Raw genomic sequence first — 22871 nt, 5'->3', positions numbered from 1 at the left:
CCACATTTTACGGCTAAGGTATGACCCTTCGGTGCTGGGGCAGCCGGCCCTAGTCCTGGAGAAATGCAATCTGGCTGGTTTTATGGGTCTCCGTTAAGTCATCAATCTCTAAAGATGTGGAACCATTTCATTTTGTCCAGTTAAGCAGGTAATGTGTTCAGATCGAGTCATTTACGTGTCGTTTGGAATGAAAACCTCGAGCGCGTTTCCTAGAGGCGGCCACTCCTGACTTAATTGAACAAATCACATGCTAAATTGACTCAAGGCTCTGGAAACCGATAATGTAAGGGTGGCCTATAAAACCTGCCGGACCGTGACTGGGATTGGACAATGCTGCTCTTGTGCAGGATTTCCCAATCAACAAATCGTCTAAGCCACTCCATTACCGGATATTAGCACAAATCAACTTTAATTGAGAATTACTCCAGTACGATTATTGAAGAAACTGGTTGTACCACAGCTGATTGGACCAAAGTAGACCAAACATAATTGCATTCTATGCCCCCCTCCGAGCAGCCCTAGCACAAGCAATAGGAAGTGCAAAAAATGAATGAAAACATGAGCTATGGACAAAACCGTGCCTATTTGAAAACCTGGCACCACCTGTAAATATCTGTTGGCGCCAATGTGGATAGAAGTGAATTGACCATCTGCCACCATTAAAGGTAAACATTGGTGCAGGTGGGATGCCACTGTACTGAACAGCTGGAGTGGAACATCTGTATCCCAAGCCTTGCATGGGAGGTGAACGTTACAGAGAGATCTGAGATAGATCCTGAGGTGCCCATGTTGTGAGTGTAGCGGTCTGAGCCTAGTCTTCTGCAGCCGAGGAACAGAGACTCGTACACTTTTAACTCAGCTGCTGGTGAATTCATCACAAGCAAGAGGATGTGACTGGACTCGAACATCAAGGAGACCCATCACTGCTCAGTCGGCCTTGGTCAGGTGTGTGTGTGTGTGTGTGTGTGTGTGTGTGTGTGTGTGTGTGTGTGTGTGTGTGTGTGTGTGTGTGTGTGTGTGTGTGTGTGTGTGTGTGTGTGTGTGTGTGTGTGTGTGTGTGTGTGTGTGTGTGTGTGTGTGTCAAGGGAGAGGGAATGGGGTGGGAGTGCTTTTCTATGGAGGTCATTTATCGACCTCTTATTTGATGCTGTCAGATACAATCTGCATGTTATGACTCTAGAAAGGCATTCCCAGAGAGGGCTGGTGTGCTTTATGCGTACATACGTAAGCTGCAGAAAACTTGCTGGTGAACAATAACCCGGGAGGTTGAAATTAGCATTCCAGGGCAATTAGAGAAAAAGGCGTGGAAGCACTTCGCCAGGGTGCTGTGGCGGTGTGGTCTGTGTGTCATTCTTTCTTTTCCGTTCTCCTTCTTTTGTTGCCACTACTCCCTTATCAGCCCGACAAATTTGAATGAGACAAAAGACAGCTTCCTCCTCCCTTTGTGCAGGCGAGACGTCCCCGCCTCCCCGGCTCCCGCAGACAGCGAGCGAACACTCGGAGCTGCCCCATACAATTAATGAATTGGCAAAGTCCTGCAGAAACGGCTGCCAACCAGAGGAATGTATCTGCACAAAGCTGTACTAACATCTGTCCCTCGCTCCAGGAGGCACTTTTTTTATTCCGTTCTTCCGTTTTTTTGGGACAAAATCTGTTGCTGAGATTAGTCTGTATCTAATTATCTACAGGGTATTGATTGCTAAGGGAAAGCTTGCTGAAAAAATAAGACCAAAAATTCTACTTCTGCCTTGTTGTGTGTAGGGAGAACAAATGTAACAAAAAAAGAAAATATACAATTTTTCCACAGGAAAGTAACTGTAGGGGTAGGGGTTAGGGCTCTGGACTCATAACTGGAAGGTTGTGGGTTCAAATCTCAGGTAGGGCAGTGTTGTTGTACCCTTGAGCAAGGAACTTCACTTAGATTGCTCCAGTAAAATGCCCACCTGTATAAATGGGTACAAATGTAAGTCGCCCTGCATAAGAGTGTCTGCTAAATGACAAATAATGTAAGGTATCTAGGGTCACGGTTAATCCAAATCAAGTTACAAAAATATCTGGCAAAACTTTACAATAATAATTCTTAATTAAAAATAATGTCTAAATCCCACAGAAATTTCCATTATGATGCCTCGTGTTGATCACATGACCTCAAAACCCTCTCACTAACCCTGACCCCAACCTTGTTATACATGTGATTTACTCAGATGAACTACATAGTATTCATACATCTTCACACATCGGTTCATTAAGAGTCTGTGCCCATTTTTGTGAAGTGTGAGACCCACTTTAGATGAATTGCATTAATAAATTCTGCATGATCTGGAAGATATGAATAAAGTATTAACAGAGTGCCAATAACTGGATAGTAAAGGGTCTGTGCTACTGATTAAGTATGTTTTAAACACATGGTTTTTTTCCTCTCTCATATATTAACTCTTTCTAAGTTAATAATTCAGCCTTAACAGCCTGGCTATTATAAATTTATAAACTGCCATTTGTGTGCCTTAAACTAAAGCATTTCTCTATTTTTTCCTGCATTTCTGCTGAGTTCTCCACATTATTTTTCTTGAATACACTGATTTATAGAGTCACCGAAAGGACAGGCTTTTTTGAAGGCAATTTAAGTCTGAATACCAACACAGACCTGCTTTGATATCATACCATTAAGCTGCACATTAAAAAATGACCATTAAAGGTCTATTCAGTACTGTGGCAGTTATGTTTACATATTTTCGGGTGGCCGTGAGGACTGTGTGTAGTTACAGTTGTCGATCTCTAATCAAAAGGGTCTCAGCCAACCCTTGTTCTGTATGAGTACTTTACAGGATTCAAGGTTGTTGTCAAAGCATTGTACTTTACACACACAATTCAGAACCGGAATTGTGAATGAGTCAAAGGATTGCAGATAATGGTTTATCATTCCTCTGTTCAGATGCAACCAGGATGCAATACTTGAACCCTAAAACTTTCCCAGTCTATCATTAGTCATCTCATCTGATCCACAATAAAGCATCGCTGAAGCCACCACTTTTTAAAATGACATCAACTCTGTGCTATTCCCTAAATCATGGTACTATATAGTTTGAACACAGTAGTCTGGGTTTGATATTGTCCTTAAAAGTATGGAAAAATGATCTTTGACAGGAAAGCTACTTCAAAACTGACTGATGTTGGCAAAACAAAATTAAAATATAAATAGACATTGAATTCCACAGGGTCTAGCCATTTGTGACAAGTATAATAATTGTCTGGAGTTAAAAATCCTCATTTTAAAATGTCATACCTCAATAGTTTAAAAGCACACCATGTTAAACTTTGTGAAACACAACATTCAGAGCCGGACACGTATTGTCGAGTAGGAAAGTGATATGTATTCCATGGGCACACAAGCTATAGGAGAAAAGGGATACTCCCATTAAGTTTGGAGGTGCCCATTCTAATGCGGCAGGCTTCTATACGTACTGCATGAGTTAATATAAAAGGTTTGCATCTCAGTGGTAACATCCTTGTATTATACCGAATGAAACAGATTGTTTGATGGTTTGTTGGTATGTTTGGTTGGCAACAATAATGTTTTTCTTGGCACAAATAGGTTATTATGTACTTATTGTGTTTGTTTATTGTTTGTTTGTTTGTGCCTTGTTTAAGATCTCATTTGTGGCAGGGCGATGCAGAATAAGTACAATTGTATATTGCAGATGTAGTTTGTGTATTTTTTTAAATACTACTACTGCTAATAAATAGATATAAAATACTGCCCCTCACAGCGGGATGCGAATGCTGACCAAACAGCTAATGGCGAACTAATGACGTGGTGGTTTGGAGGCACCGAGAGCTGCTCCGCACAATCACTTACTGGCGTCTCCGAGCGGTGAAAGCTATCAGGAGACTCCAGGACTGTGACCACGGGCAAGGGACGCACAACAGAATTGGCCCAGTTGTCAAGCTCCGCTGAGCAATAAATTGAGTTTTCAACACAAAGCCGCTGCCTGGATTATGTTTAATACGGCACCATCCAGTTGCGCCGAAATAAAGAGCAGCGTCGCCACAGCAGCCATGTTTCCAGCTTTACACTAAGTCCCTGCTAATTTACTCGCAGCCCCGTCGATCGTAAAGCCACGGATTGTGTGCGACAGTGTAATTTAATAATTACTATTCACAGTAACGGGGTGATTTTAATTCGGAGATCTGTAAACAACCAACTGTTAATGTTGGTTGAACATAATGAACATGCTATTAGGACTAATTACATATGAATTGTCATCAATCAGCATTGTATTAAGAACTGCTGGTTCAGAACTTAGTAAATGGGCTATTACAAGCCAGAGCTAATGTTTTCATCTAATATCATTTGTGAAGCAGCAGGCTTTGGATTTAGTCCTACGTGTGCATTATTCACATCCCCAGTCATGTTGTTTTCTAAAAATTTAAGCAAGACATGAAGTAGATTTTTTCCCTTCCCCATATTCAAATTGCGTGGAAACTTGTCAAAAAATAAATAGCATGTCTAGATTGGCTTCTTCAACTGGTTTAGGGTATTTTTTCATTAAGACAAAAATGTGAAGGGAGAAAAAAAGAAACTGCATTTATCGAACAGGACATATTCCGTCTGAATATTCAGAGACGTCCCCGAGGGAACAAGAAATACTCTGGGGATTCAACAATGCTGTCGAGTCATCATTTCCTGTGTTTGTTTACGCAGAGAAATGATTTGGTTGTGCTTTGTGGACCTGCCCATGTTTCTTCAAGCTCAAGAAAAGAAAGACAGAAAAAACTCACCAAGGGACTGAACGCAAGCATTATGAAATCATTCACCACGTAATTACACCTTAATCACATCACATTAGAAACACAATGACTTCCAGTTTCACATTGATTGAAAAAAATAAATAAACCATGTCCCAAGTGAATGAGATATTTAACACCCTCGTTACGAAGCACCCTGTCTGAAATGTAGGCCTTTAAAGGTGAAGTTTATACCCGCTATTTATTATTTAAATGTAAAACGTAGGGGGGTACAGATTGTTGTTAAATCATTGGTCACATGTTAAATAGGTCATAATACTAAAGGAAGGTGGTTATAATGTTATATGGGTTTGACTGACAAGTGATACATTCTAGATTGTTTAACTCCTGATTTGCAGGATTATGTTCTTTAATTTGAGCTAAACTTGTAACGTAACTTGGATAAAACATGTTTTGCAGGTTTGTTGTTAATGTTCTGCTCTCGTTGTTTGTGTCTGCACTGGTGGACTCCAGCTGAGCTCACTTCCTGTGGTTGGTTCCAGCTCGTTGGCTTGGGCTTTCCAGGTCCGTGACCCGTATGACTGCAATACGGAGCTGCGGAGAAGTGAAACGCTTCAAAGTCTGCTCGGTTTATTCTGTTCATGTACAACTGAACTCCCTGACGCCCAGGAGAGATTTTGATACAAACAAACAATGCTCCCACTTGAAAGCGATCAGCATCTCGAACTAGAGCAAACGCAGGGCAGCTGCCGCACAACAGCCAAGCCAAGCCGGGGGGGAGTATTTGGAATCGGTACAAAACCCGACTGAGCTTGAAGGACTCCTGGGAGTTCCTGGTACCCGACCCAACTGAACCTCTGGCTAAAGCCCTCTTTAATCTAAATCAGATTCACCCCCTGCCCCCAAACACCACCTGCCCACTTCACCCACAACTACACACAGCATATCCACCTCACACACACTCACACACACACACACACAAAACAACTGGCAGTGGGAAAAGCATAGTAATTTTCCTCATGCTGGGAGTGCAGCTTCTCTTGGATGTTGGAGATTATTAAAGAGGAAATACTTCACCTCCTGTGACTCATCAGCGGGGCATTAGTGATGTTTAAAGAGCAATTTGCATTGGCTCTGGTGTTGTGTTCCTTCAAAGACCACTGAGGGGCCCCCGGAAACCGAGAGCGATTTGCGCGGCAGAATGTGCGAACGCAGATTGTATCGCAGACGAGAGACGGAAACTGATCTCAGAAGTGCCAGCACAGGGCACGGCTAATCTTTAAACCAACACTCCCGGGGACCCATGGGACAAAATTAAGCTGCTTCTGTGTTTTGATTTTTGTTTGGTTGTTGTTTTTGTTATTTTGTATGTATTTATTTTTAGCTCGTGCGTTTTTTTCTAAATCCTGGACCCAAATGTGTTGGCTTGGTGTTACAGATAAGGCACTGAAGATCTACAGATACAGTGTGACAGTACTTTGAGGGTTTTTCTCTGTTATTTTATCTATTGTAAATGACTCCTCATCTCAGAGGCCTTCACTCAGTACATAGTGACCCTACAGTCCAGAGAGCACTGGGTCATATCTGGGATGTGCAATTAGCAAACTGTCACTGGGATTCCCTGAGGGTTGAGGCTGAACTGACTGAGGTTGGATTGGTTCAAAGTCGGCCATCGTCTCTTCAGCTTTCTGCTCAACATTGAGCTCCATGGCTGGCCATGCACCTATTAACTTAAAGTCCTCTATCAGATGTCTTAAAGGAGAAACAGATGGCCTGGCAGTATTTCAAAGCATTTATGTGCGTTTTATCCACATGATGGTTACAATGTGGATACAAGCTTAAAATGGTAGATGATAGAATAGGGCACCATCAAAATGAAATACTTCCCTGTTTTGTTTTTCTCAAATACCAGTTTTAAGAACCAAAGAGACTCCAGGACACCCCGAGGGAATATCGCATTGGCACGGGGAGTAGACGACGTTTTATTGAACCGCATCAGAAACAATGAGTTTCCCGACCTTTCCCAACCCCTCACCCCGAGGTCTTCACTCGCTGTTGCTCACACTTTCGCGGGATATTATGTGGTCACGCCTCGTTGCCACTGATGGAGAACACAGCAGAGTGCTCGAACGCAGTCAGCAGCAAAGAAGGATTTCCATCTTTAATATGACTATTAAACTTAACATATTAGCCAAGAGGTCTGTATCATTATAGGTCTATGGGATTCTACAGATTTACCCCCTTATTTAATTGCTCCCTGCCATGCCACAGTCCACTTCTAAACCCCGGCCAAAACACAGCCTGTGAATCCGGCCCGTATCATAGCTGGGAGTCTGTGGGATCTCCTGAAAAAGACAGCGCCACGATCTCTCTATTACATGTGTTATTGACCCCCTGCAGCCATGCTCAGTGTCTGAAAGCATCCCCATTACTACACAGTGGCTCCATGGTGGCTGATATAGCCTAGTCATTAGGCCACAGTTGTGATGTCTCAAGGGGCAGTATTACTTCATGTTTTAAAGGTCTCCTACCAGAAGACTAAGCATTAAAAGTAATAAATTGCTCTGCCACTTGAGACTCTGGTTATTGAGTGTAATGTCTGTCAGGTATTTCCTTTTTACTCTGTACTGGAGGTTATTTTTGGGGGTGGACTAAAATCACAGCCAAACTATCGCTAAGGTAGTTATATATAGATGTGTAGCTGGGGGGAAAGAAACACCTTGTTCATCTAAGCCTTGTACACAGATAACTTTTTTATTTTGTTGTTGTGTCATGTTTGGTCGAGTTCTTTGTTTAAGCAAGTATCATAGCCTTCCACTTAATGTGCCAAAGTCTTAATGCCACCACTTTAACTGCTCCACTTTGAAACATCACGATGCGAAGCCCACCAGAACGAAAGCATCTCCCTGATATATTGAGTCAATTGCTGAAGGCACTATTACATTACTAGACACCAGAGACTGATATTCCGAGGCCTGCCTGAATAGGGTTAACCCTCGCCATACCAAGGGGAGCAAACGCCAAGACTTTAAACATCAAGGATCTGAAGGCATTGTGTAGGAAATCCAAAAGGGACCAGTCTATTGATTTATTCACCGTTCTGTCTCTTTCTGTTTTATTTGTTTACTCATCACTAACCACTAACATTCATACACTCAGTCATCTCAGAGAGGCTGTGAAACTGGCCTACAACTCTTCAGGTGGTCTGTGGTCTTGGCCAACCCCAAATCTAAGACTAAAAACAGGAAGATCTAATTTCTCTAATCTTCTCAGAGTTGTGATGAAGATGAAGGTGAAAAACAGTGATGAAATCAGACACACCAGTATTTTTATATATAGATACAGAGTTTTCGAATCGGTTTCTGTGGATTTAATGCGATCTGGAAACATAAGCAGATTGACAGACTGTATAAAGCCATGCAAGCTTGACTGTAGGTTGGGTGGACTTGGAGAAAGGCCGGAGGATTCATATCGATCTCTTTAGAGGCATGCTGAGAAGGGCAGGACCTTTGTGTATTCAAAAGACAAAAGACATGTTGGTTCAGATGCAGAGTTTACAATTGTGTTAGAGCTAACAATGGTGGATACATTTGGTGTAATAAAATGGTGTACAGTGTCAGGTTTTTCCATCTATCATTGTAATGCAGTATCAAGCATCAGGGAAAGAATACGTAATAATTAGTTCTCATAGGAAAGCCCAATTATTTTCTTCACACATTCAGCCTTGGCTTGGGTTCTGTGTCTTGATTACATTATGTTGATTGGGGGGTAATCGTGTTACATAATGAAGTGCTTGAGAAGATACAGAGTGTGATGTATTGGAGATCTCAGTAGGTTAAACTAATTTGCAATTTAACTAAATATAAGTTAGGAAACTTTCGTTCCGGTACCGCTGTGAAGGGGTTTCCATGCTGACATGATTAATTGAAAACACACACATTTATTTTCCAGTGGTAGTGTTGAAAAGTGATTAGGCGTAACAGAGAAAATAATAATTCCCAGTGATCTGAAGACAGATTACGTGCAGAATAAATTTAGTTCCAAAGACAGTTATTTTTCAATGGGAAATATGCAAATTAGCATAATAATCACCCACAAATGGAGGACTTGTTCCATTTCCCACCATATTTTTCATCCACGGGGTACAACATATCAGACATATCTCCACGACCACCTACGTGAGTCCCAGCTAGCTGACGCACATGAGTTTGACTTCCTTCCCTGTGCCTGATGTTGAGCTGCAGTGATATGTCACGATCATACTGTGTTTCTCAATGAAAAGGTGACGACTTGGATATCCCCCCACACAGACTCCCACACTTGTTTCTGCTCTCCAGACTCGAGTATCTCTGTTCCAGGATGTGGGATTTCAAAGAATGGCTGATATATATATATATATATATATATATATATATATATATATATATATATATATATATATATAATTCTGTATATACAAATAGAACCCTGTGAATGTGCAGACAGAAGGAATTTAAAGTAGGTGGGTTGTCCTAAGCCAAGCTTTTAATGTCACCCTGTGACCCTGTGTGTATTATTTGAGAGATGCTGTGCATGTTCATTTTAAGTTCCTTCGTCATTTTGTTTGTAATATATTGTGTCCTGAGATGCCATTGAGAATAATATATCAAGAATTAAGGGTAGTGAATATCGACGGCATGCCCAAACACATTTTAAAATCCACCCGTGCTGTGGGAAACGTTGCTGTGTGGTTCTACTCCTGCCGCCATTCCATTTGCAAACCGCCAAAATAAAATGAAAAGAGGTTTCTGGAAGCGAAAGAGGGGGTGTGGGGAGAAGTAAAAGATTCCATTAGGCCAACTGTGAGGCTTACAACATGAATTAATGAGATGGCGAGGCCGCAGGACCGACCAAGACATGCTTTCTGCACTATGTGAGGGAACTGAGTTGAAAACCGATGTGGGATAAATTATTAAATGAGGCGTTTTAAAAGTTCAAACGAATTAGAAACTGGGGGCTTTAAAAGGCAACTGGCAAATGGAGTGCCCTTAAAATATTCCCATAATGTAACTAATTATAGTCAAAAAGTCTCTCCTTTTCGCCATTGGTAGCTGTTCATGCTTCACTAGTCAAGACGTGTCTCGAGACGCATAAAAATCTCTTTGGCAGGGAACATGACGCAGTAGAGAACGAGAAACAGTATACTGACAATTCAGAGGCGCTTACAGCTACAGTGGGTCTCAAAATGGGGGCCCAGGATCCTATGTGGGCCAAGTTAGATGATTCCTCACAACCATCCTGTTGTTTAAACCTTACTCAAGACCCTGGTCTAAGAGATTTTCATGACTCAGCAGTCCTCAGTACAGTACCTACCTCTGCTGGCCACCTGGCTGTACTTCCTCTTCTCTCTCCTTCCTTCTCTCTTTCTTCTCCATGTATTGGAAACATCTTTGACCATCTTCCATTGTATTTTTACCAGTTTATCTGTATCCAGTAACACAGGAATCGCAATGTATGTTCTGTAGAGATAGCAGGTACCTGTGTGTCGCATTGTGTTTGAAGTGTCCCAGACATTACTGATATTTCTGCAGTCCTCGAACATAAACAGATAAATCCTTACCCTAATCATGATTTCCGTGTCCAGTAGATGATTATTGAGAGTGACAGCTCTGTTAAATAGGTAAAACGATTATTTGTTTTCTATATTTTTTGTTTTGGTCTTATTCCTTTTTATTCTGGTCAACCACGGCCAGGATAAGTGTAGCCTACAGCAGACATCTTAGATATTGCCTTTCCACGAACGAGACACATCCAATATTGACCGGCTTCGATAACCAGCCATGTAATTAACCGGCCCCTGTGTAACAATCAGTTCGATGGTGATCTATTGCGGTTGGCCGGGCAGCTTCTACAGCCACGCGTTACAGAGGAGGTCTGCGATTCTCTCTCATTTCAGTCTCTGAACTGATAGATCACTCATTCCTGACTTTGTTCCACCGAAATGCATTTTTAAGACACAGACAAGCTCGTTTTCAGAAATGAATCAATGAGAATAGCAGTCACTAGCAGGCAGTAGGAAACATATTGCTGAGACTCCTGTGCTAAATATGGTTCCAAATAGGCAAAACATTGTCCAGTAATAATTATTCAAACAGCACTTTAAATGTAACTAAATGGCTTTCTTTTTACTTCAGTGATATTCTATCCATTTTCATGTAGACTTTGTTCTACAACCGAATTGCCCATAAAGAACCAAATGAAAAAGTAGAAACACGAGTTCAAGGATCTACAAGAATCGCAGCACTGATGACAAAAGTAATTACAACAGAAGTGGAAGCGCAATCCCAGTTATTCGTGTATGACTTCTCCTGCAAATGGTCATTGCTGTTGTACTTACTGACAACTTAACTACATTTACTCCTCGGGGGCATGCAGATAAGGTTTAAAAGATGTAGAAATTATCATTTAGATTTGTTTGGGTCCTGTTCTTTGGACAGCGTAAGCTACAATGAAGAGTTATGTTTGGTTGTCTCCAGGATACATGACATGAAGGGGAATTAGTTGCTGGAATCAAGTGGAAGAAAATAAATATTAATATTAATTTTCGCCCGCATTTGAAAATCATATTGTCAAGCACAATCTCCAAAGACTTTTGAGAAAGAAATAAAGTTCTTTATCACGATGATTAGAGGTGACGTGCTGTAGCAAACCGCACGCATGACGACTCCGCAAATGTGCTTTTTTTGAGCATCAAGGAAAATCATAAACTGCAATTTTCTAGGCATATTGATATGTTTTAATATTACCTTTCACAATGACCAGTATAGAAGCTCCTCTGTAGTTTTTTAAGGTGCTACATAGTGGTGAGAGAAAGCAGGAGGTAATAATAATATAGTGACCAAAAATAGACAATTAGAGAAAGTGAAAATGGGCTTAATGCAATACTCAGCCAACCTTGTACAGTTTTGAATGAAAGCTCCTTGTATTTTCTCAAATGCTTTCAACTTCACGGCCAAATTAGCAGTTAATTATGAACTGCTAGTAAACAAATCCCCCCGCTTTGGAAAATTAAAGAAATCTACCTTTTCGAACTATTTATACTTGATCGTGGGAGCAAATGAGAAAAACAAAACTAATTTCCCTGGATTTGCTTTGATTCACTGACTGCAGTCACACATTTTGGAAGTTGCCCATTAACAGTCCAGGCTTTGAGGCCTGCAACACTATTGATTGCGTATCGGCTTCATAGTGACCAAAAGGCGGTGAATAATCCCCACTCGGCTCCCTCTGTGCCGAGCGTAACCTCTCAATTAACACTCTCCACGCAGATCAGATTCTCCCCTTTATTACTGGCTGAGCCAAAGGCTGAAATTTAATTGAGGGAAAATGGCAAACTGTGTCTCCCGCCAGATAAGGTATTCACACTGTGCACACCTCAGTGGGTCCACGGTTTTCTGAGAAGTGTGGCCCGCTCAATTTGAATAATCCCAGGAATGACGGGGGGGCTCTCATTACTGGCGCACAACGGCGTGTTGCCAGGACAAAACGCTCTTCGACGGCCCCCGCCGTGCCCGTTCCCCACCGCTCTTTCATCGGAAATGTCACCTTCTTCGCGGCCGTGGAACGGCACGGCGCCCCGCTACACCGGATTAGGTTTCTCCAAGTTTTGGTGCTTGAAAGCACAGGGGATTCACAAATGTCTCCGGGCGAGTCACAAGCGCCGTTTGAGTCAGAACAATTCAGAGGTACCACTTTTGCTTCTTTCTCTTTCACTCAGACGTTCGCATTCACATGTGATTTTCGCATCTTGTCCTAACTGACACTCCCTCTCGATGCATGCTTCGTTAAACCGACATCCAGATTATAAAATGGTGATAATTAAAAGTCCTCATCCTGTCTGTGCTAATGTCACTTTCTTTCTGATCTTTCTCAGGCCATTCTTTGAACCTGTACCCTCAGCCTTTACCCGCAAAGCCATTTACTCTTGCCTTTAGTGTTAATGGGTAAAATTGGTTGTCATTTCATCTCCCTTTCATCTCCTCGGAGATGGTGAAAATGATGCTCTCAAGGCAGTTTTAAATTAAAGTTCACTGTGACGCTGCTATCAGCCAGTGCAGAATATGAATATTAAACTCCAACTTGCGAAGCTGGGGTATTTCAAAGGCTACATTGCAGAGAGTGCTTGAGTGAAATACTTTACACCAAACTAGAAATGCCTTGTTTATAGTAATTTGTGGCTCCTTAAATAACAAAAGAACAAGTGCTTAAAATGAGAAAGCTGTACCATAACAGGATAATTACCAATATTATTACACTTTAATTAAAAATAACAGCAGAGCAGCTCTTTAACTTTCGGTCTTTTAAGGAATGAGTAAGATAACAAGGGTTTCCATCAAACCTTGAATTTATTTAAGTGCCATAATCACAATCGTAAACCTTAATGCATTCAAAGGAAGGCAGTGATTGGCAATTTGTGCAGGAGCTGAGGAGAAAAAACTTTCAATAAAAACTACTGTGCTGCTAGGGCAAAATAAAAACAACAATCTGTATTCGTTTCTTTTCTTGCAGCGCTGACAAATCGCCCCTCCCAAATCCTGCGCTACCCCCCTTCCCCATGCTTTCCAGTGCTCTGAAACTTCTGCTATTACCCTGGCTCACAAAATGCACAGAAAGAAACAGAAAGGCACAGAAAGGGCAGGAGCTGGGAACGAGCGCTCTGCAAAAGCCGATACGCTTAGACAGGCAAAACCAAAAGGGGTCTGGGAAACTGCTGGGGTGCAGACAGAGAGATGCAAATTCAAAAGCCGTGCCAGAGCTGCTCTCTCTCTGTTTCTGTTCTGTCAGCATGGAGAGAGATGGGGGGATTGTTAAAGCTAAGTTTTGGGCTACAGGTTCCTCAGAGAAAATAATAAGACCATGTTGGCGACAAGGGGAAGGCGCTCGGGCAGAGAGTAATCCCCGCGCTGGGGAGAGATCCAGGCTGGGGTACAGGGGTCGGTTATCTATGCATCCGTTATTGGTCACCCTCGTCCTGTTTCTCTCTGATCTTTACACTTGTGTAAGCTGGGGACCCTGTTCAAATCACAGCCAGGTTTTTGCAAAGCAGTATTCAGCCCTGTAGGTCCATTGATCGAAGGCACGCTCAGCTCCTTGAATCCTAACCACTCCCTCGTCCGACAGCACTGCAGTGCAGTAAGCTGGTAGTCTACTCGGGAACGCTCGGGAGGGAGGTTTAAGACTGCAGCTGAATGACAGACAGACAACGTTGTGTAGTTGCGTTTCTGCTGAGGTGGCACACAAACAGACACACACACACACACACACTTGCACATTTCTGCAAATAAAGAACCTCGTATACTTGGTACCGAGCAACAGTTCACAAGAAGGTAATTTTCCTTCACCTTTTTCACTGAAGCAAAACGACAGGTGAGGGGGAGTAGGTACTAGGATTCATATAAGTTGAAACAAATAAAATGTATCTGAAAATACATGCAAATTCATCCAAACGAGTCACAACGGCTTGTGTGTGCATATTCCCTAAGACTGGAAAGTCACGTCTCGCATGCAAAATGTTCCTTCCTACGTTGTGCACATGAGCGAGAGAGAGAGAGAGAGAAATATGTATACAAACATGTATATATATGTTGTGTAAGAAGCAATTATATGTTTTAATAAACTCATATCCTGGGGAGCATTGCTGTGAGCCAAGTGAATTCAGTCAACTTTATTTGCAGAGAGCATTTCATCACAGCGCTTCGTTGCAATGCCATAAAGCAGCGAGAGCGGGCACCTCCAGCCGTGGACCCAGCAGGCAGTCTTCGCAAGTATAGCGCCGAACATCTATCACACCCGTTACACAATCTGCAATGTGCAAACTTGTGTTGATTTCTTACGGAAGAGAGTGTAATACATATCGCTGTCATTAGTTTAATATGCACCTGCTTTCCGGGTGATTGCCATTTTCTCAGTCCTTCTGCATATGGTTTCTGTCTATCCGCTTTATTATTGTCCTTGATCAGTGTAACATTATTTGGAAAGCAACGGCCAATTAGTTTATATATGGATGAATAGAGAGAGAGAGAGAAAGAGAGAGATGACATATCAGATTAACCTGAACATAATATTTCATTGTAAACACTACTGCAAGGACAGATAGAAAAATAGAGATGTATTTATTCATGCCATTTGCATATTTGGTAACTTTGCTCGTTGAATAATCAAATCTGAACATTTGTTTTCCCCACAGCGGCGAAAACCTATTTTTGTGTGGCAGCCAGCAACAAGCACAATGACAATAAAAGCATAACAGGCCCATTCAATTTATTTCTTACCATGACTTTAATTAGTCACAGTGGACCTCATTTATGAAGAATTGTGAACCACAGCATCCCGGGCATCATTTCTTTAACAGATATTTTTTTAAGTAGGACATTTCCTTTCAATCCGTGAAGCTTTAAACTAGGTTATTCACTTAGCACTCACATTTTCTCCCTTCCAGAAAACATTCGAATGGTTTGAACCTCAGCTGAGAAAAATCCATAAAGTTCCATAAATACATTCACTATATAAACACCGACCGGACTGCCTTTTAGTGTGCCAGCACTTTCGGAGGGGGGGATTATGTATGTATGTATGTGAAGTGCATACTAAAAGGATTGCCCCACCCACCCTGAACTAATAAATGCCGAAACATGTTTCCTTCTTCTCCTGTTCTGTCTAAACAAGTAGTGCTTTGCTTACTAGTTTTTAGATCATTTTGCAGATGATCCTGCTTTCTGTCTCTCCTATTCGATACTGAATAAAAGCAAATCAATGGGGCGCAGATGGGCTTCAGAGTGTGCGACACATATTTACTTCCCCACACACACTGCGCCTCAATATACATGTTTCAGATTTATTCTTCTGATATCTTTTCAACAGAAACGAGGAACAACTACTCAGGGATAGGTAATAGAATAACGGGAGGATGCAGCTGAATTTAAACTATTCCTTTCAATATGATTTGGGGCTCTGATCTGATTTAGGGCTTTCTGGTGCAGCCCCCTGTTATTGAATCATGAGTTCAGTAACACCGACAAAGGGGGATCAATCAGAAAACAGAAAATAAGATCATTCCTGTAGGATTCCACGGCAGATTGGCTGCTGAAACAGTTGCAGAAGGTATCCGGCGACAATTTCAAGTCTGAATAATTAGTTTCATGTTCATTGTTATTAATAATCATCTCAGAATTAGAATTAGGAGGATGAGAAGATATTGAGGGAGTAGTACAAGGAGTGGCTGGTAGTAGGATTATAGCTGGAATCCACACAATTCATCACAGATTCAAGAATATCGACAGGTTCGGATATCACCGACATTAAAATAGTATCTTTAAATGCCCGGTTCTTTCCACAGGCTCCCCATTTCAGCACAGACATCCCTGGGTTTCAGACCCACACGCTGCTCCGTGCCGCAGATCGCTTGCTCTGCTGCTCAGTCTTTCCTGTCGAGTCTTTCCTGCACAGCACGGCTACTCTTGAGAGCTGGCTCCCCCTACCAGTTCGCTGGCAGTATCCTTCTGAAAACTACTGCAAAATCCCTCTTCAGGCAGAGCGGACAAACTCCCTCTCTCCCTCTCCCTCACACACACGCACGCACACACACACACACACACACACACACATGCACCGAGCATCTTATCTCCAGCTTTTCCCTTTTTTGTTCCATACTCCAACAATGCCTTTGCTGTCACTTGACATGGATTGCATTTTTGCCAGTTTACCATGTGTAAAATGAAAAGGAGAAACATCCAGTCGTGATATTTTTCAGCGGATACACGTGCTGAAGGGACAGCTCCCTGTTTTTATTCCTCCCGACAGTACAGCTGTGTTAACAGTATACAACCTATACCAGCCTATTCTTTCAATTAAAACTGAAAACTAAAAATATCTGAAGGGTGAAATCAATAATAAGCCACTGGAGAAAAAGCCCCTAAACCCAAAACATTCACCTTCTGTTCACGGCATGAGATCTCTTGCTTTTCATATCTGCCGCACATAGTTTAGGGGTAGCTTGACGTTAAATCGATAGAATGATCATGACACGTTTGATTTAAGGTGTTAAGCTTAGCTCTTACAACGCCAGGGCCATGTTATACTGCAGATCCCCAGTCAAGTGTCAGAGGAAGGGTATTTGTCTAGCAGCCCCCCCTCGCCCGGGACAATACAGCACCCCATCAACGAGTCCATTTACGGCAGCATAAAAGTCACTCTGTTGTCACACCCCGGTAATAGATCAGTTGGCTTGCCTTGATATTCAAACAAAACAGGGGACCATCAATTCTGTGCTGATTTCTCGGGCCTTCTAAAGGGCACGGCGATACGCTAATTAAAGTAAAGACAAGCCAATTTCAATAGAGAGTGAAGCTCACTGGGAATGTGATACGTGGTATTAATTCGGAGTGTCACAAGAAATCTGCCCGTTGTTTAATAAGGCCTACAGGAACGTTTGTAATGCAAAAATGCAAATGTTCAAACAGAGCCCCAGAATAGCACAGTGTTAATGAGGAGAGGGTTTCACACACAGAACCTTGAGGTTAACTAATAAAATGTCTAAAAAAAACACAATGAACATTTGCAAAGAACCCGAGTCATATATCTGCAGAAGCCCGAACAGCCCTGGAAAGATTTAAAATCATTCCCACAAACAAAACTAAAAGAGTGCAGCACTGAAAACATGGGGCCCAGAACATCTCAGAGATTGTTTTTTAAGGTGTACTACTTTTGTCTACTTTTACTCTGAGGAAACAGGAGCCCTATGAGAAAATTGCATCTTGTTGCAGGCCAATATTTTGCAAATACTTAAAATGATGCCCTGCTTGCACAGCAATACTGTGGCAATGGTTTGTTTTGCTGCTTTTTGTTCTGTTTTGTTGTGTTCAGTTTTCTTTGTTCATGCAGAAGAGACTTTCTAAGCAAACATATCTCATTCAGACAGAATATATGTCCATGCTTTCTACTACAGTAACACTACTAATATGATAACGCTCCTAGTTCAAGAATTAATAGACTCCTGCTGAGTTTAAAGATTTAAACTCCTGCCTGACTCTTACCTACTAGCCTGAGGGCTACTGGATCAAATTCACCATGTGCCCCAAAGCCATCGGCGGCCAACCCTACAGCCCCACACTAATATTCACTCTGTCTGAGGAAAAAAACAAATTTGCCGCCCCAATTGAACATCTATTGACATCTCAGTCTACTGGTTATACACTGTCACTCTGTGAATGAACAGCGTTTTTATTAAACCCTCATTAGAGCTCTCAAAGTAGAGGTATAACTTCAGTCTGGGGTGGGGGGGTATTGATCCAGAGGATTATATCCCAGGGAGATGACACCAGGGCTCGCCTGAGCTCAATCTATCGCAGGGAGCGCACATGACAGCTAGGGCCAGCAATATAGGAATATGGGAAATCCCTCAGTGAGCAGCTTTCAAAGCAATTATTGAGAGCTACAGCACTCTGCCGAATGAAAGAGGATGCAATTTAGAGGACAAGGTTAGGTGACACTGCCTGCCCGCCTGGTCACTTAAACTTAAACTAGTCGTGAGGTGCCGTGCTTGATGCTGTTTGACTGTTGGGTGAGGTTCTTGTCTGGGGTTTGTCATCAGACCACATTAAATCCTTGAAGTGCAAAGGTGCGTGTCCATGCAAAGCTTTGTATATTAACAGCAGAATCAAATCTAAATCTGACAGGAAGCCAATGAGATGCAGGCGCTATTGCAGCACAATTGAGAACAAACTGAAGTCTCGATTGATTACTTAGAAATACAAGCAGAAAGGGCACAGCGAGAGTCCACTCTGGGAGAAAGAAAAACATTAAAGTGTGAATAGGTTTTCCGGGCATTTTTCAGGCTTAAAGAACCTCTGCTTAAGCACAACTGATGTCACCAATTCTGAAACGCCCATAATATTGTCCCAATTGGCTCAAATCGAGTTTGTGTGTAGGACATTATGTGTCTTCACCACAGCGTCCAATTCCACAGTCTGTGATTCAAAGGTAACACCGACATTTCAGGGGAAAGTGGAACTAAGGTGTGGACCAAAATAAATCTTTATGTGACCTGTCAATCGACAATTACTATCTCATACCCTAGTGCAGTTTTATAAGTAGCAGAAAGTGGGCCCTGGCAATAAAATAAATCATGCCTGAGTACAAGTCTGTCATTGGCAATTTCAAGTTGACAGTTTGTTTGTTTTTATCTAGACCAAAAATGAAGAAAAGACTGATCCGTAAATTACATCTTTTAGTTCATCCTGTTCTTCAGAATACAAGGGTTTACAGTTGATTACAGGTAGAACTTCACACACAATATACAATTTGTTGTTGTTGTTATTGTTGTGAAAAGCTTCCTAAAGTGATTTATCTAATTATATAATAACCTAGTGTCATATTGTCTGAAATTTAATTAATTAATTAAATACTACTACTACTACTACTACTACTACTACTACTACTAATAATAATAATAATAATAATAATAATAATAATAATAATAATAATAATTTCACTGGGCTAACTTGCTTCAATTTCTTCTCCTTTGTTATTTGATGGAATATACAATGTATCTATAACTATAACCATTGGTCCATCTACAAGTGAAATAATGAATTAAATTGATTCCGTGAACATGTGCTTAATGGTGGTTGGTGGTTGGTATAAGCCTGGACTCTGACGTATTTCTAAACAATGAAATGCGGGGGGTCCCGGCCGGCAGACAGACAGACAGACAGACAGACAGACAGGACGGCAGAGCCCACAGTCAGCAACTGCTGCAAATCACAGCGCCAATAAAACCACAGCATCCATTCACTGAAGTACAGGCAGCTGCCAGGGCCACCCGTGCGCCATCACCGGGCACCGGGCACAGCGCCCCTGAAATGAACAGCACATTCCCCTAACATACGAGTTGCTTGTGTTGGTGGTCTCTGTATTTCACAGCTTCTTTAATCAGTGCAATAGAAACAGACAAGATCCGCAAGACATCCATAAAGAAAACACCAAATAATAATAATAATAATAATAATAATAATAATAATAATAATAATAACTGGTAGTAATAATAATTAGTAGTAGTCGTAATAATAATTGAAGCGAGAAATAACGAGGTGACTTTGTTGTGGTTGTTTTGAAGGTATGTCGTGAATGTGTGTCTAAATAAATAAATCATCTTGCTGTGAAAATTAATTCCGATTCTAACCCATATATGTGTTCAAATTCAAAACGCCGCAGAATGGCTTTCGTTCCTGACGTCGCACTGAGCGGCACAGAGCTCACACAGCTGGGCTCTCAGCCACTGATCTGTACACAGTGCGTATTGTAGCTGCATGTACAGCTTTATTTCTAACACACGCCGATACACAGTGCAGGGCGCTATAATTTGAGTTCACCTTAACACCCCCCACAGAAAGCCTGGGGCACATTATACGCATTAGCCCAGTATAATGCCCGGTTCAATTGACAGGTGTCGATTGCAGATTTACAGATGACTGATTTAGTTCAGACTAATAGCCTAACGAATACGAATAACATAGGAAGTATTGGGATTCTTAGAAAGAAAGAAAGAAAGAAAGAAAAAGAAAGAAAAATCTTCAGACACACTGTTCTTTGATTTGCTAATGAAATGCTTGGGTCAATTTTCTTGCAGCGCATTTCCAAATGCAACGCGCTCACTTCAATGCAATTAGTGAAGTAACTGGTTAAGGCTTTTCCGGACCGCAGAGGCATCTAAACAGAGCCCATCAATAACACGTCCATCACGCATCACCGGGGGTCGAGGTACCTGATCCCCCCGGCCTCCCTGACGCGCAGCTATAATGAACACCTCCACAGGTGCGCCTCCCAGAGCTGCGCAGACGGGCGCAAACCTGCGGGGTCTGGAGGATGCGCAGCTGCGTGCAGCAGTGCGCAGATTAAACAGCACTTCAGACAGGAGTCCGCATGTGTCTGATATTTGCTGCGTACACCTGTGACAGCAAAGTCCTCTATTGTGCATCCAGAGCATGTATTATTTGTGCAACAATCTGAACACACACGGTAAAAGCCTGTCTCACACTTCCCAGATTCAATGAACCCAGAGTCGAGACAAACTGCAATGCATGGGAATAAAATGCCAATCAATTAACAAACAGCAGAAAGATGTGACATAAAAATATCACCCATTACTATATATGTATTGTGCATTGTAGTCAGGTGGACATTATTTAATTATCAATAGACAAATCTATTATTTAGATTAAACTTCGTCGATATGTGAAATGAACATTCCTAAGCCTTTAATATACACATTGGATAAATATATTAGCAAGTTCTATTTGTGTGCTAAAGTGCCAACGAGTGCAGGGAATATAATAATAATAATAATAATAATAATAATAATAATAATAATATATCGATTTTGGGTGTTAATCTACCTGTCTCGAAATGTGCTAAATGGATTTATGTGGGAGAAGAGAAACTTAAAACGAGGCCAGCGATGCTCCTCAATCCAAACAAAAAGGGGGAAAAGGGACATCCCACTGTGCTGATTAATGGAATTAAATGTTATCTATTAATTCATGCAAATATTGTGTGAATACATTTCCATGCTAATAAAGGAACAACAGCTGCAACATGCGCGCTGCACACAGGCTATTATTAATGGCACTTAATCCAATTATCCTCGCCTCTAAACCACATTAAACACAATCTCCACTTTCCCGGTAGGTGAGGTGAAAGATGTCCCACCCAAATGCAGGCGCACGCTAAACTGCCTCCCTGAAGGCTTGAAGGAAACATTTTAACAAGTAGCTACTGCGATTTCAATGTTTCAGATATGTGCTGAGTATGTGGACATACACATTAAATCTACATCTATACAATTCAATACAATAATTCTGCCTAAATAAAAAGTGCACCCCAAAATACCTCTTCTGCATATTCCGCAGTTCATACACCGTCTTTACAGTCATACCTGCCAATTCTGCATATATCAATTAACTTTTTTTAATTGGTTACATGGTTAGCGACGACCCAGGGCACTGCACACACGGAAAACAGCCCGTACAGGTCATCACATAAGGCGCTATATACGTGTGCTCATCTCAAAGCCCCTCTCCGGCCCCCCAGGTGCGACGGCTGCCGACACGTACCTGTTGGTGCGGTCGTTTGGTTTTAATCCAACGAAAATACTTGATTCATTTGCGCCCCACTGTCAAAAATAAAGCGACAAGAAATATAGTTTCCCTTGCATGAAAAAGCTCCTACGATACACATCACCTGAGCAGACGAGTTATGCTTCCCGGATATTAAAGCCCACAAGGTTGCAGAGTCAAAAAACAGGCTTTGAATTCGTGCTGTTTCCACTCCTGCAAACTCCCACTCTGGCCGGGCGCCGGAGAGGGTCTCTCTCCCTCTCTCTCTCTCTGTCTCTCTCCCCTCTCTCTCTCCCTCTCTCCCTCTCTCTCTCCCGCACTTCAGCGCAGACACAGCGAGCTGGGAAACTTCAAGTCAATGAGCCGGGATCATGGTGCTTGCAAATAATGCCCACTGTGCTTGAAGAACTGGCATTCCCATCTGTATTCCCTTTTTTTCCTTCTTCTTTTCTTCCTTTGGAACCCTCCCTGCGCCCGGCGAGGCTGGCTCTGGAGAGGCGGCGGTGGAGAGGTCTGGTCCGATGCTCTGTGGTGGGAACGGGAGGCTGGGTCTGAACCACAGAGATGCTCCACTGCCAACATCTCCCCAGGTCTCCGGGGACGCGCCGCCGAGCCAAGCGCCGCTCTTCGGTGATCTACCGCCACCTAGCGGCCACATCGCGCCATGGCTGCACAAACCGCACAGGGAAGCAATAGGCCAGATACATAAACACACTTTATTAACCCGAATTACTATCAGATTCCTGCTGTTGATACTGTGTTATGTTTTTACGTTTTCTCCTACGATAAACAGACTCAATTTCGATGTGTTTGACAGTGAACTGTAACTACGGTGTGAAAAAGGATCACACTCAGTAAATATGATAGTATTGCTTCAGGTATATATAAACGTCATCCCTGAAGGCAACAGACACCAAAACAATGCAGTGACAATGCAACTTAAATCAGGTTTGACTTTGTATCTAATTTGTGTTC

General features: G+C 42.1%; 1 protein-coding gene across 1 annotated transcript in view; it reads right to left on the bottom strand.

Annotated features, from left to right (window-relative positions):
* tafa3a (TAFA chemokine like family member 3a) overlaps positions 1-22438 on the bottom strand; it is a 77943-nt gene extending 55505 nt beyond the window's left edge. Inside the window, exon 1 of the mRNA XM_066703428.1 lies at positions 21894-22438. The gene's annotated coding sequence lies outside the window, so the exon portion shown is untranslated. The remainder of the gene's footprint in view (positions 1-21893) is intronic.
* Between the last annotated feature and the right edge of the window lie 433 nt (positions 22439-22871).

The sequence above is a fragment of the Amia ocellicauda genome, chromosome 5 (genome assembly GCF_036373705.1).
Source record: "Amia ocellicauda isolate fAmiCal2 chromosome 5, fAmiCal2.hap1, whole genome shotgun sequence".
NCBI lineage: Eukaryota > Metazoa > Chordata > Actinopteri > Amiiformes > Amiidae > Amia > Amia ocellicauda.
The sequence above is the reverse complement of the archived record's forward strand: the minus strand, read 5'-3'. Positions and strand labels throughout refer to the sequence as shown.